General features: G+C 32.7%; 1 protein-coding gene across 3 annotated transcripts in view; it reads left to right on the top strand.

Moving 5' to 3' along the window:
• The first annotated feature begins 8998 nt into the window (after positions 1-8998).
• The window catches only part of LOC145690134 (uncharacterized), a 171836-nt gene continuing 166735 nt past the window's right edge, over positions 8999-14099 (top strand). For all 3 annotated transcript variants that reach the window (XM_081764723.1, XM_081764726.1, XM_081764725.1), the window contains exon 1: positions 8999-9174. The gene's annotated coding sequence lies outside the window, so the exon portion shown is untranslated. The remainder of the gene's footprint in view (positions 9175-14099) is intronic.

Consider the following 14099-nt stretch of genomic DNA (forward strand, 5'->3'; position numbering starts at 1 on the left):
ATCACATTGACCTGCTGAAGCCACGAGAAACCAAAACATTCACAAGGGAAGAAAATAGTCTTCTGAATGGGGAGCACTTTTTGATAATTTTCTTTCTCTGACATTTTTTTTTACAAAAATAAAATAAAATAAAAATATGTTTTAAACAAAATTAATTGTTTAAAACACGTTTTAATCATTTGTTTTAAACAAAACAACCCTGGTATAAAGTAGTGAGGCTTTGATCGCGTTCTCTCTCTCTCTCATGTATATATATATATATATATATATATATATATATATATATATATATATATATATATATATATATATATATAATGTACTATATATGTGTGTGTGTTTCAGTATAACTCGAACACCTGGAGCAATTTTAACCTAATTTCATACTCATATTACTTCAGTCTGGAAGAGTACTGTTGGAATAAGACCGTATAGGGAATAGGAGAGGGACAACAATGATCGAAGACGATTGATATTAATGTCGAATGCATAGTTTTCGGAGTCGTTTAGATAAATAGTGACACTCTCGATGTCACTTAACACCGATTTAAGCTTCCATTTGCACCCGGAGATGGTGTGACATATTGACGTAAAAATATTGAAATTGATCAGTAATAGTGTCAAATCATTAGTTTCCAGAGACGCAAAGTTAATTGGTGGCAGTTCTGATGCCGCTTAAGCCCAAATTCAGTCGTGAGTAGTGGCAAAACTCTCTTAGCCCTCCTACAGTGAATGGAAGAGGCATACATAAAAATGGTAAAAACATAAGACCCATATTATTATCGAATTTATAATTTTTGGGGTCGCTGAGAGTGAGTCGGTGGTGGCAAAACCCCGTTAGGCCTCTTAGGAGAGTGTCTTGTGCTCTTTGATTTAGAAAACGCATTCGATAAAGTTTGGTATGTTGGCCTCCTGTATGAACTTTTTTCATTCCTCCTTCCATATTGCTATATTCGCTTTATCTTTTACTTCCTTTCATGCTGCCTGACATGTGTCTCCATCATCAACCATCATTTGCATCCTGGTGGGAAAGATGTTCCACAAGGTTCCACTCTTTCAGCTTTACTGTATCTATTATTGTACGGTGCTGACTTCCATTAAACGTCAGACTCTTCCAATTCGCTGATGACACGGCATTCCTAGCCCTTGGTAACACTACTCACCAGATCAATCATATTCTACAAATGGCCATAAATTCTTTCCTCAAATGGTGTCAACGATGGCGTCTCAGAATCAATGCCGGTAAGACACAGGCCATTGTTTTTCTTCTTCCACGTACACGCAACCGCATCCAGCTTAATCCCACAAGAATCTGCCTTCAGGTTGATAATTCACCTATTTCAGCAAGCAAAACAGTTACATATCTCGGTCTAACCTTCGACTCCCGCTGAAATGCAATCCCCACCTTAAACACATTACAACCAAAGCCACAAACCGCCTGAACCTACTTCGTTGCCTAACTGGTACCATTTGAGGTCTCCAAGCAACTACCGTCTTAAATACCTATAATATATTTATGCGTCCTCTTCTAACGTATGGATATATAGCTTGGTTCGACGCACCAATTTCCTTTTACAAACGTTTGCTTATTTTAGAACGACATGTCTTATGTCTGGCTTACCGTACCAGGCTTCCTAGTTCTATATACAGGCCTGTATGTTCGGGTCCCTTTCGCCAACCTTCTGTACCACCTCGAAGAATTGTGACTTCGCTATATTACGAAGCGATTCCAGGATCCCCATCCTATGCTTTTCGATGCCATGCATTGTGATGCTATTTTTCGCAAGGCTTCTGTTATTTTATGTCATACTCCCGTCTCTCTACTATTTACCCTTTATTATTATACTCTCCCACCCAACAGTAAATTGTTGCCAATAATCGAAGATTACATCACCGATCTGAACTCACATACTTCCATCATATGTCGCACAGTAATCCTCCCGCTTTAACAGCGCTCCCAATGTCTCCGTTATATCCAGATCAGCCCCTAGATAAGAAGATAACATGCGTTCGTCCCTCTAACATTTCCTTAGTGTTTACTGTCAATATCATCTCAATGTATGGTCATCATCTCCTATAGTTATAACTCATAAATTGTAGCGCCACTTTCGTACTTTTGAGAAAATTACGTTTAAAGGTTGATGTCCAGCATTAGTGTAGCCGTAATCAAAAGTGAAATTATGTTTCTTTTTTTGGAATGGTGTTGGTTTCCCTCTCTTTTCGATTGTGCAAAACGTTCTAATGCTTATCAGGAACCAATCGTCGCATTTACGTGGATTTTCAAAATTTGGCGCTTAGTTCACTTTTGCATAACACGGTACATATAAGATTTGTATTGTTGTAAAATATTTTCGTTTTCCATCTTTATAAAAACACCACCAACCACAGTAAACTAGACTACCATTGCATTGGCATTCCACTTACTGAATGTATTTGGAGCTGTCAAAATCTATGAATAATTCTTCCAGGTGCTTACAAACAATACAACTGATTTCCTTGAGGTTGTACTAATGTTCCAAAAACAGAAAGTGGCACTAAGACCTTATCTGTTTCATTGTGTGTCGGTGACTGACTCTGTTGTTGACATAGTCCATGCTACATTGCTCCTTCTGAGAAACTTACTTCTAGGAAAGAAACATTTGTTTCCGAAAAAAATATATACATATATTGTTACTCAACCGAAATGTAACGTAAATGAGGTACGTTACTTAAAAAATTGTAACGCGTTACCTTTACAGTTACTTTGGGAAAAAAAAGTAACGCGTTACTAGGAAATGTTACTTAAAAAGTAACACGTTAATTCCAGTACGTTACTTTCGAAGACTGTATAGAACAATAATCAACACTGCTTAAACACCCTGGAAAATTAGACTTAATTAAACGAAAAAACATGAATATTTGCTGATGCCTTAGATCATATAATATCTTCCATTGCAAATTAATTACAAACAAAAGGTCAGAAATAATTAATAATTGTACAAAACTGTTCGGATATGGTCCTTTCATTATCAAACAGATTTTAACTAGAGAAACCCAGTGAAAGATTCAATGGTATTTTTTTCAAGATACCAGTATTAAACCATTATTTTTAATAGTAATAATTCAAATGGGGAAGAATCTATTCAATTTCAAATTTAATTATAGATCAATCAAAAACTAATATAATTTTGATTTTAAAAAACTATCAGGAATAATAAGTTATAAACAATCCACAGACTTATTAAATAATAAAATCCTGGATGTAGGCGACTGGAATTTACACCTATACCTGAATTTTTCCACGAAAGAGATCGAAAAGGAATGCCCACAAATGAACAGTGCAAGGTTATAGATTGTGGGAGTGATCTTTCTCAGGAAACAATCAAGTACCGTAATTTGTTTAAGTGTCTTTTTTTCTTAAAAAAAAAAGTTTTAGGTCCCACGATTATGTCGATTAGGCTAAAGGAGACGGTGAGGATGAGTGATAAATGAAATGGTGGAATGAAGAAAGTGAGAGGAAACTGGAGAATACCGAGGAAACCCACGCACACGGTGTTTGTCCACCACAAAGTTCACTTGGCGGGGGCTGGGATCAAACACGGGACCCCAAGCACCAGAGGTGAACGCTCTACCACTGAGCCACCGCGGCCCCTCTTTTTTCTTAAAAATGGGGTATAAACTCATTCACACTAGTTAATATTCTTAAACAATGATATATACCTAGATTAACTATGGCAGCATATTTTAAAATAAACTTTGCAAACATTATAAAAATTTGGAACAAGCAATATACAGCCTTGCAAAAATCCTTTTTTCACAACCATCTTTTTCCTAAATTGGCACTATTAAGGGAATCTGAATACATACCACTAACATTAGTGTATATATATATATATTGATATTGGCTTCTGAGTTTATAACAGTCTTTTGGCAAATCTAGCTCTCCAATACTTTACAAACTTCAACAGATAGAATATCTTCTCAAGCAAAAGAATGCACCTTTCACATGGAATTATCCTGGGATTGCTATACATTAAAAAATAAATAAATAAAAATCTGTCATTTGTTCTGATTCATTAAGTGTGCATACTGCATTGAAATCAACACAATGGAACGATCAAACTTCTTGGATTCTTTTAAATATCAAACATTTATATCTCACTCTGTTTAGAGATAACTAGTATTTCTCTCGCTTTTATCAAAGGCCATGTTAACATTGATGATGATAGCAACATTATACACACTGCTGCAAAAAATTCATGTTTCAAGGTTACACCAAAGAATATTAAATTATCACCAAGGAATTTTTATAATAGTGTCACGGAACAATATAAATTGTGCTTAACCACTTGGCAATTCAGCAATAAACAATTTTCAGGAAAATTCTACTGGCAACTTATTGATAATTCTCAAGATAAACTAAATAAATTCATCAGAACCTGGCTTCGACGTGAAATCATACTCTATTATCGTTTAATTTTTGGAACGGCGTTGACTCCAATCAAATTATTTCCAATGAAAAAGAAAGACACATATCATTGTTGGTGTGATAAAAGGAATAGGAGCGCTCAATCACATCATTTTTGAATGTGAACTTTTTCAGTTTAATCGATTAAACTTAACTCAGTTACAAAAATATCATGGATATACACTTCTTTCGTATAAATATGTTCTGGCATCCAAAAACTGGAAATCCGTCAAAATTCTGGTGCAATTTTTATTAAAGTCTAGTTTTAACCTTAAAAAAATCTTTAATCTACTATATATGTTATTGAATAGGATTTGCTTGACGTGAAATAATAAACATCTTCTTCAATAAATAACGCTATTAAATTCTACTCTTTGGATATACAGATTTCAACGAAGTAATATGGAATTATACTGGCACATAGCTGAATTCGAAAACTTCCTATTCAATTTGAATAAAACATATCCTGATAAGGACTGAATACATCTTGGATCATAACATCAAGATTCTCTTTCAAAATCTTGAAATCAAATTACTCCATCACTATTTATACATTTACTGTTATATAACACTTGTTCTTAATTTTTCCTTTTCTACACTTCTAGCACACACTGGCTGATACCTGGTGCACCTATTTATTACTATTAATACCGTCAGGCTATTTGATCTGTGCTATTAATAGTGAAGAAGAAAGAAAGATCCACCACTTTTCATGTCACACATCTCTTTCATTAATTTTTCGATATATTTTTGATATACGCTTTTGATTATATTCTTGAAGATTTGAATACACAAAGTAAACTGTTTGGAAGCTCTAAAGGAAACAGTGCAGGAAATAACCTTATACAAGCATTAGCTACCTCTCAATATTTGGTCATGAATGATGGTACACCAACTAGAATTACTAAAATAGGGAAGAGTGTACCAGATATAACTATGGTGAAAAATAGTCTTTATATATACACTCACTGGAATGTATATTTTGATACAGGTGGGAGTGATCATTATCCAATATTTTTTTTCTACTCAAGAAATCAATCTCACATGACAAAACGGAAATTATTACTGAATTTAGATCAAAATTACAAAATGTTATTTAAATACTTGTAATATAAATTGGAACACATATCAATCTGTTTTTGAACAAATAAACGAAACTGTGGATGCAAAACAAAATAATGAATTAGGAAATAATATTATTTTTTTTTCATAATATGATTAAAAAACTATCAACATTAAAGAAAGCTTTTCATAACAATCAACAATTTACAACAAATAAAAACAAATCTAATCTTAATTATAAGATATGGTGGAATATAGAATGTCAAAAAGCTATAAATTTATGTCAAAGATCACTCAAATTATTTTTACATAATAAATCTAAAGAAAATTTCATAATATATCAGAAACATAAAGCTATAGTTAAAAAAAACATATTATACTACAAAAGGAAAAGTTGGGAACAATTTTGTAATAATATTTCATTTACTTCTCCCAAATATAAAATTTGGAAATTTTTTAAACATCAAAACATGAAGCATCATAATTCACAGACATATATAGAAGTTGTCTAATAATGAACAAAAATGGATCGTAGATTTTCATCATCAATTAACCCCGCCATATGCGAATAACTCAAGAACAAATTTTATGAAATATATATTTAGTAAAGAACTAACTACTCTTGAATCTGATTTTTCTTATGTGGAACTTAACACTGTACTTCAAAATTTACAAACTAACAGTTCTCCTGGAATTGATGGAATATATTATAACCATTATAAACATCTATCAAAAAATGGAAAGAAAACACTTTTAGGAATATTTAATAACATCTGGAAAACGACATGTACCACCTCAGTGGAAACAAATACTTATTATTCCCATCATTAAAACCAAAAGACATATAGGAATTACAGATAATTACAGACCTATTGCGTTACTTCCATGCTCGCTCAAGATATTTGAAAATTTGATCTTACATAGATTATTATGGTTTTTAGAGTACCATCAAATATTACCTCAAAACATTACAGGATTTCGTAAAGCTTCCTCAACAAGTGATGCAATAGGACCAGTTATCCTGAACATATATCAAGCATATCTGGAAAGGAAATTTATGGCCATCAGCATTGACCTAAAAAAGCATATGACTCAGTTATTTTAGATGTTCTTGTTGAAAAGATGTATAAAATCAAGATACCCACCAAATTCATTTGATTTATTCATAATTTACTTATAAATAGAAGAATAGCTATTAAATTAAATAAAACTTATAGTAAATATCGAACAACATCCCTAGGCCTTCTTCAAGGCAGTAAGCTGAGTCCTATCCTTTTCAATATATATATTTTGGACCTAATTTTAGAAACATCAAAAGACATTAACATGTTTTCGTATGCTGATGACATAGTGGTAATGTTGACCACTAATGATCTAAATAAAGGAAAAATCAAACTTGAATACATCCTAACCAAATTAATCAAATGGTCAATTAATAATGGGATAGAGATAAATTGGAATAAAACCATATATTCGGTTTTTACGAGGAAAAAAGTATATACAATTCCAGTACTCTCAATAGATGGACATACTCTCTATCATAATAATAATTTTAAGTATCTTGGACTATACTTAGATATAAAACTTAATTGGAAACACCATTTATCTTATTTAATTACAAATTTAAATAAATATCGAAATATATTTAAAAGTTTAAGCTCGAAGCGCTGGGGAATCAATCCTATTTGTCTTCAAAAAATTATTACACAATGTGTCATAAATAAAATTTTATATGGAAGTATTTTTTACACTGAGAAAATGAATTACTTTTATCAGAAATTAACAAATTTCACTTATGAAATGCTCAAAATCATACTATCTCAACCTAAATTCTGCCCCAAAAATGTTATTTTTGAAGAAACTGGAACGGTTCCACTGCAGTACCAAAATGTAGACAAGGTGAAAATTTTATCTTATCTAGAATGGCAAAATCAAAAAATATTATCATTCAGAAATTATACGAGATCCATTATATAGTTGGAAATAGAAGAAGAAGGATACCATATAAGAACAACTTACCATGGATTTATCGAGCTTTTATCAATATTAAAAGATATGAAGGAATAATATTTAAGACACCCTCTTCACCTTGTTATGTGTTTGATTATTTTTGTAATTTAATACAAATAAATCTTATTACATCAAAATATTATACTTCTAATAATATAGAAAAAACAAATAAAATCAACAAAAATATTTGGAATATGAATTTGGATCTACTTCCACCTAATTGTACTCTACTCTTCACGGACGATTCAAATTATAAAGGAAAAAATGTTGGTGCAGCAATATCAATTCCTAATTTAAACATTCTTAAAAAGTATAAACTTCCAAAAACGTTCACAATTTTCGAAGGAGAGGCTTTTGCAATAAGACAAGCTCTAATCCAAATTAAAACTTTAAAACTATATTGTTCTTGTATATGTTCAGACGCTCTCAGTGTATTACATGCTTTACAAAAGACTAATTGGACTATCAAAACTACCTGGCTTCTACTCAATATTAAAATTTTATATAAACAACTACAAGGAAATGCGTATATAATTAAGTTTTTATATACTGAATCACATACCAACATAAATTATCATGATGAAACAGACCTGGCCGCGAAATCCGCATGTGATGATGGACAACCTGCTCTGATTAAAATAAGTCATTTAAATTTTAAACAAGTGGTTTGTCTTCAACAATCGCAATCAATAAATGAATGGAAAACAATGAATCGACAAGGTCCGGGCAAATTCTACTGGCAGATCATGGATATAAATACATCTAAACCTTGGAATATCATACACAACTGGACAAGACATCAAGTTATCCTGTTTTATGGACTACTCTTTAATACAGCACTAACACCTCATAAATTATACAAAATAAATAAAATTGAAACTAATCTATGTTGGTGCAAAAAAGATATTGGATCTATTGACCATATAATTTTTGCTTGTGATAATAAGAAAAAGGAAGGAAATTTATAATGGATACAATTTTTAGGAATCTTGGATATGGATCATACTGTGTACAAGATATTCTGGCATCAAATAATTGGAAAATCATTTACACCATTATAGAATTTCTACAACTAAATGAAATTCAAATATAAAATAAATAAGAATGGACAAATCTGACAAAGCAATTTAGCGAAAATTCATAATTAGAAGATTATAATTAAAATTTATTTTTAAGACCAGTCCGTATAATCAAATGAAAAAATAATAATTTTATATCCAAGTCTGATAAAATTTTAAAAATTTAATTTTATGTATATCAACAGAGATCAACAATTTTAGTGAAGACCTAATAATTTGGTTGCAAGGATTATACGGAACCGCACTGACAAGGAATTTTAACTTAAATTTTGGACTATTAAGACAGAATATATAACTTATACCAAGCTAACCAATAAAGTGTAATAGGGAATATAGTTTGAAGCTGTCTAAATAAAACCTAAACCCTACTTCTGGGTTAAAGAAAGAAAAAGAAAATTTTTCGATTGAGTTTACTATGACAAAATAATTATTAATAATAATACTTAATGTTGACCGAAAAATATAACACCTCAATTGAAGGCATGAAAAAAGAAAAGTTTTCAGAATAAAGTAAATAATTTTTGATTGGGACTACGCTTCATGCTCTGTGATTGGAATTGATACAAAATCATTTAGGTAGTATTTATTAGACCATTTATGGTTCCATTAAATCTTTATAATTATTAATAATAATAATACTTAAATCTTTTATTGCACATCAAGTGTTGAAATTTTAACATACTTTCCTTATTGCCAGTCGTTACATGCGTAACTATATTATATCTGAAGTGCTGCATTAAACCCATAAGATTTAGTTAGAAAAGGTTACCTTTACGCTTAAATGCAATTTTTAACTATAATATTTGAAAGTTTAATTTTTGGTGCAGAGTTATTGTATGGATACATACAAAAAATACAGTGCATATATACTTCTTTTTCAGTAATTTGACTCTCTGTATCTTAAAAAATAATTTTTGAGGAGTGAACAGAATCACTTTAAGAGGGCTTCAGTGTACGTACATGATAATTACTGTGCAAAAGACATTTAACTAAATTGTGCTAGGTAGCCAGTAAAAGCACAAATGCTATCAACCGACTCATGGCAGGACCGCAGCAGAGGGGCCTGAGCGGTAGCAAGGGGTGAGTCCGCAGGAACAAGGCGCGTCTGCAAAGGTGGGTATACACATAAGCGAAGATAGCGCAAGCAGAGAAGTGTCCGAGAGTTAAGGGATCTACATATTTGTGAAATTAACTTAAGTAACTTGATGGGCATATATTCCGAAGTTGGGCTTCCGCTTTCGTCAAGTTTTTTCACTGTTATCTCCTTTCCACACTTTAGCTGGGTCATTCCATACGAATTCACCAGATGCATGTTGCTTCATAGTCACAGATTTGGCTGATTTTTTTGTACTGAAAGGTAGTGTGGTCTAAGTAACAGAAATGCAATATGAGAACTTTTTAATAGATACTGCGGAAATACAGGGTGTTCAAAAAGTGACGAATTTCTCCAAATTGGCCGTTTCTGAAAAACACCCTACGACAGAAAAAGAGCCATATCTCAACAACTATTTGACCAATTGTAATGATTTTGGTCTTGTTTGAAAATGGAAGGTCTGTACAAACCGAAGATGTCATTTTTGCATGCGTAACTCCAAAAATCTCAGAAAAATCTTGTGAACTAGACAAAAAATACTAACCAAAATAACACCCGAAATGACAATTTTTTAAACGGTGAATCCCAGGTGATAAAACAAAATAATTTGGTACATCACCTTACCAATACATACACAATAACATAAATAAAAATTAAAAAGGTATTATTTCTGACAATGAAATTATCACAATTTTATTGTACCCTTACCTGGTTGCTGTCTGACGCTTTAGAAGAGTCCATATTTCTGCAAACACAACACATATGTCACAAATTGAACAGTTCTAGCACACCAGAAGATATGTGGAAGTACGTCACTACTGTGTAAGAATTAACACTCACATAATATAAGGCAAAATGCTCCAATTATACATCGTTATGAACAAGGATATAACATAATAATCACAGTATGTCCAAAAAAGACAATGGTATGAAGGTACAGCATGTAGAAGCTCCCACCGAGAAATACTTACAAATACTGCTTCTGGAAGAGGGAAACGATATTGGCAGTATCTTCTGCACTGATGTAATATGTTCGTCCTGTTGATGTGATGGGAACATTGATGATCTTCAAGACATGGCCTGTGAGGATCCAGCATGTGTCAGGAGTTGAGGGCCAGGTGTAAGACATAGATGGACCATTAGGATGCATGAACTGTACTTTTACATCACCATTTTCTTATGAAACATCAATGATCTTTCCCAACCACCATTTTCCACAATAAACACAAGCTACGTACTGCTCTACTTGTAACTCAGTAACTTGTGACTGTACATGCTCCCTTTTACCCAAGTGTGTATTGTGTGAATGAAGAGAACCAGAAACTCTGTGCACTTGAATTGTTAGTGAATTCGGTATGGGGATGAAACTATGATAGTGCCTGATACCACGAATTGGCTGTGTATTAGTGTACCTTTTCTCCAGAGCAATGGAAGAAGCAGATATTTCTGATGATGAAACATACAATATTTTGATGCCAGTGATATTCTTGTCTGCATAATTGAAGAGATCTTCAGGAGTTAATATCATATTATCTCTTGGGTGTTTAAGACTGTTGTGAGTAGCCATTCGTTTCACAGTGGCACCGATACCATCACATGCCGTTTTTCCATGGCTTGTGCCAAAGAAATGCCACTCCGCCATTGTGCCATGATCTTCCAGATGGTAGCACAAATTTGTGAGGTTTTTGTAATTTTTATACTGTGCTGCTGAGCCGTCACTGAAATACAAAATATGGGCCACTTCCGGAACAACTTTTCTAATATGAGCAACAATGTGTTTCTGAAATGACCAAAATGTATTTGTATCATGCTGCAAGCAGTCACTTATTACGCACATACAGAGGTGACAGACAGACCCAGAAGCATCTCTGTAATAGACCAGAAACGGATGAACCGTAGCTTGACAAGTACTCCAATGAAAACTCTGAATGGAATCCTGAATTACAACGGAATAATTTTCAGAGAAATCAGCAATAATGATAACTGTTTCTTGTGTTATGTTTTCCCTTGATATTTGCAAAAAAGTGCTCTGACATTTAGAAATGAAGTGATGAGCTGTAACTTTTGAAAGATTGGTAACCAGTTTGTCAATAAAGTCATCCCATGGCTGTTCTATGCATGCAATAGTTGATCTGTCCGTTTCTTCCCACTGGTAGTACTTTATAGTATCTACAAGGTTAAACATTTCGGATTGCAGCAGTTCCGACTTGACAAACTCTTCTGATGGACAGTTTTTGCAGCGATGAATCATGCATTCTTCATTCTCTAATGTACAAACCAATTTTTGGAGCATACCCTTATAATCTTGTATGTGTATGGCTTGTAGCATCAGCTTGACATTTTGATGATATTTACATACACAAACAGAATGTATTCCACGGCTTACAGTGGCCACACACTCCTTGGGACGTAACTGGCAAAATTTAGAAAATCCATTTTTTTCTGTTGGATGCTTTTCCTTAAAATATGTAAAGATTTCCTTCAAGTTGAACAATAACAGCCTCTTCTGTTTCAATTCCCTCCCATTCTCAGTCGGCACAGACACACAATCCTTTTTACCAGCACAAACATCATGTAGATAAAATTCTTGAACACATTTTATAGTATCATTGCTTACACTTGCACCTTTTCTTTTGCCAGGTTTGGATAGAATACCTTCTGTGTTTCTGATCGTACGCGCTTGTCTAACCATGTATTCAGTTGTTTCAAAATATTCCATAGTCTGTGGTATAGTCCATGAGTTAGGAACTAGAGTCAGTATTTGCACCTTATCCGGGATGGTAGATACAGCAAATTTTCTCCTGAGCCCCTCCATCAATTTATTTATTTATTTATTTATTTGCCTGTTTTGCATACAAATGAGAGTAATCTCGAGCACGCATACAGTTGTCAAAATTACAAAATAATTACATATATGGTATAGAAAAAAACTTAGATAAAATAATACATACATAACTATGACTTTTATAAGCTTATACAATCATAATATAATTAACAAAAAAAAAAAAAAAACATTTATACATTATCTTCAAAAAACTCATTTACCGAGTAGTAACATTTATCTACTAAGAACTCGTGAAGATCCGATTTAAACATAGAATATGATTTGTTTTGTTTTAGAAAGTCAGGTAACTTATTGAAAATTTTTGTACAGTTAATATATACACTTTTTTGAAAAAACGAGAAATTTTGGGGGATAACATGCAAATTATTAACGAATCGAGTATTGTATTTATGGACGTTACTGTTTTCAATAAATAAGTGTTTGTTACTTACGGTAAACAAGATAACTTTATATAGATACGCACAAGGTAATGGTAATATTTTTTGTCCTCGAAAGATGGGCTTGCAAGAAGATTTTGGTGACAATCCAAACACAACCCTTAGTGCTTTCTTTTGTAAGCGAAACGTGCTAATACATTCAGTAGAATAACCCCAAAAAATAATACCGTAAGTTATTAAAGAATGGAATTTTGCATAGTACACCGAAACTAAGGCCTCTGTTGTGACATTACCTCTTAGTCTACGGAGGCCGAAACAAATACTACTTAATTTTTTGTTGAGTTGAGAAATATGCTCATTCCAAGTTAGTTTCGAACTTATGGTGACACCAAGAAATTTAGTTGAAATAGAAAAGTCGACTTTTTTGTTATTTACCATTACGTAAGGAATAAATTTATTTTGAAGAGGATAATAAAAATTTAGCAAGGAAGTTTTATCATTGTTTATCATTGATGTAAATAAGAAAGAGCAATGGACCAAGCACTGATCCTTGAGGTACACCAGTTAATTTTTTACCTTTATAACTACAAAACTTACGCATTTCGCCATTATTTTCGTTCGTAATTTGAACTATCTGATACCTATCCTTCAAGTAAGACTCGATCCATTTATTGGCAGTTCCTATTATGCCATAAAAGCTTAATTTTTTGAGTAAGAGATCATGATTTACAGTGTCACAGTCTGAACATGTGGTAGTGCACGGCGTTGGAACACTGTGTAACTCATGAGGAGGAACACAGTGCCGGTCTGGAGCAATCACGGGCCCTCGGCTAAAGTTGGTTGTGGGTCCCCTGATCGAGAAACTTTTCAAAGCGTATCTTCGGTACTTAAAAGAATGATTAAAGGTTTGTTTATGAAAAAAAGTTTCTGAAGTATTTTAAATTTATCTATGTTACGATGAATGACAAAGTAAAACATACTTAAGCAATATAACGTAGATATAAATTATGATATATGTTTCGGCGTCAGTTCAGCATTGTACTATATGATGTAATGAGGCTATGAGTGAAATAAAGAGAAATGTGTTGATATGGTAAAATTATGCGAAACCCGTATACTTATAAACTTTTTTTTATTCTATGAGAACTAATGACAAATATTTAACGTGTATCACAACATTTATATG

The sequence above is a fragment of the Thermobia domestica genome, chromosome 7 (genome assembly GCF_964235325.1).
Source record: "Thermobia domestica chromosome 7, izTheDome1.hap1.1, whole genome shotgun sequence".
Taxonomy (NCBI): Eukaryota; Metazoa; Arthropoda; class Insecta; order Zygentoma; family Lepismatidae; genus Thermobia; species Thermobia domestica.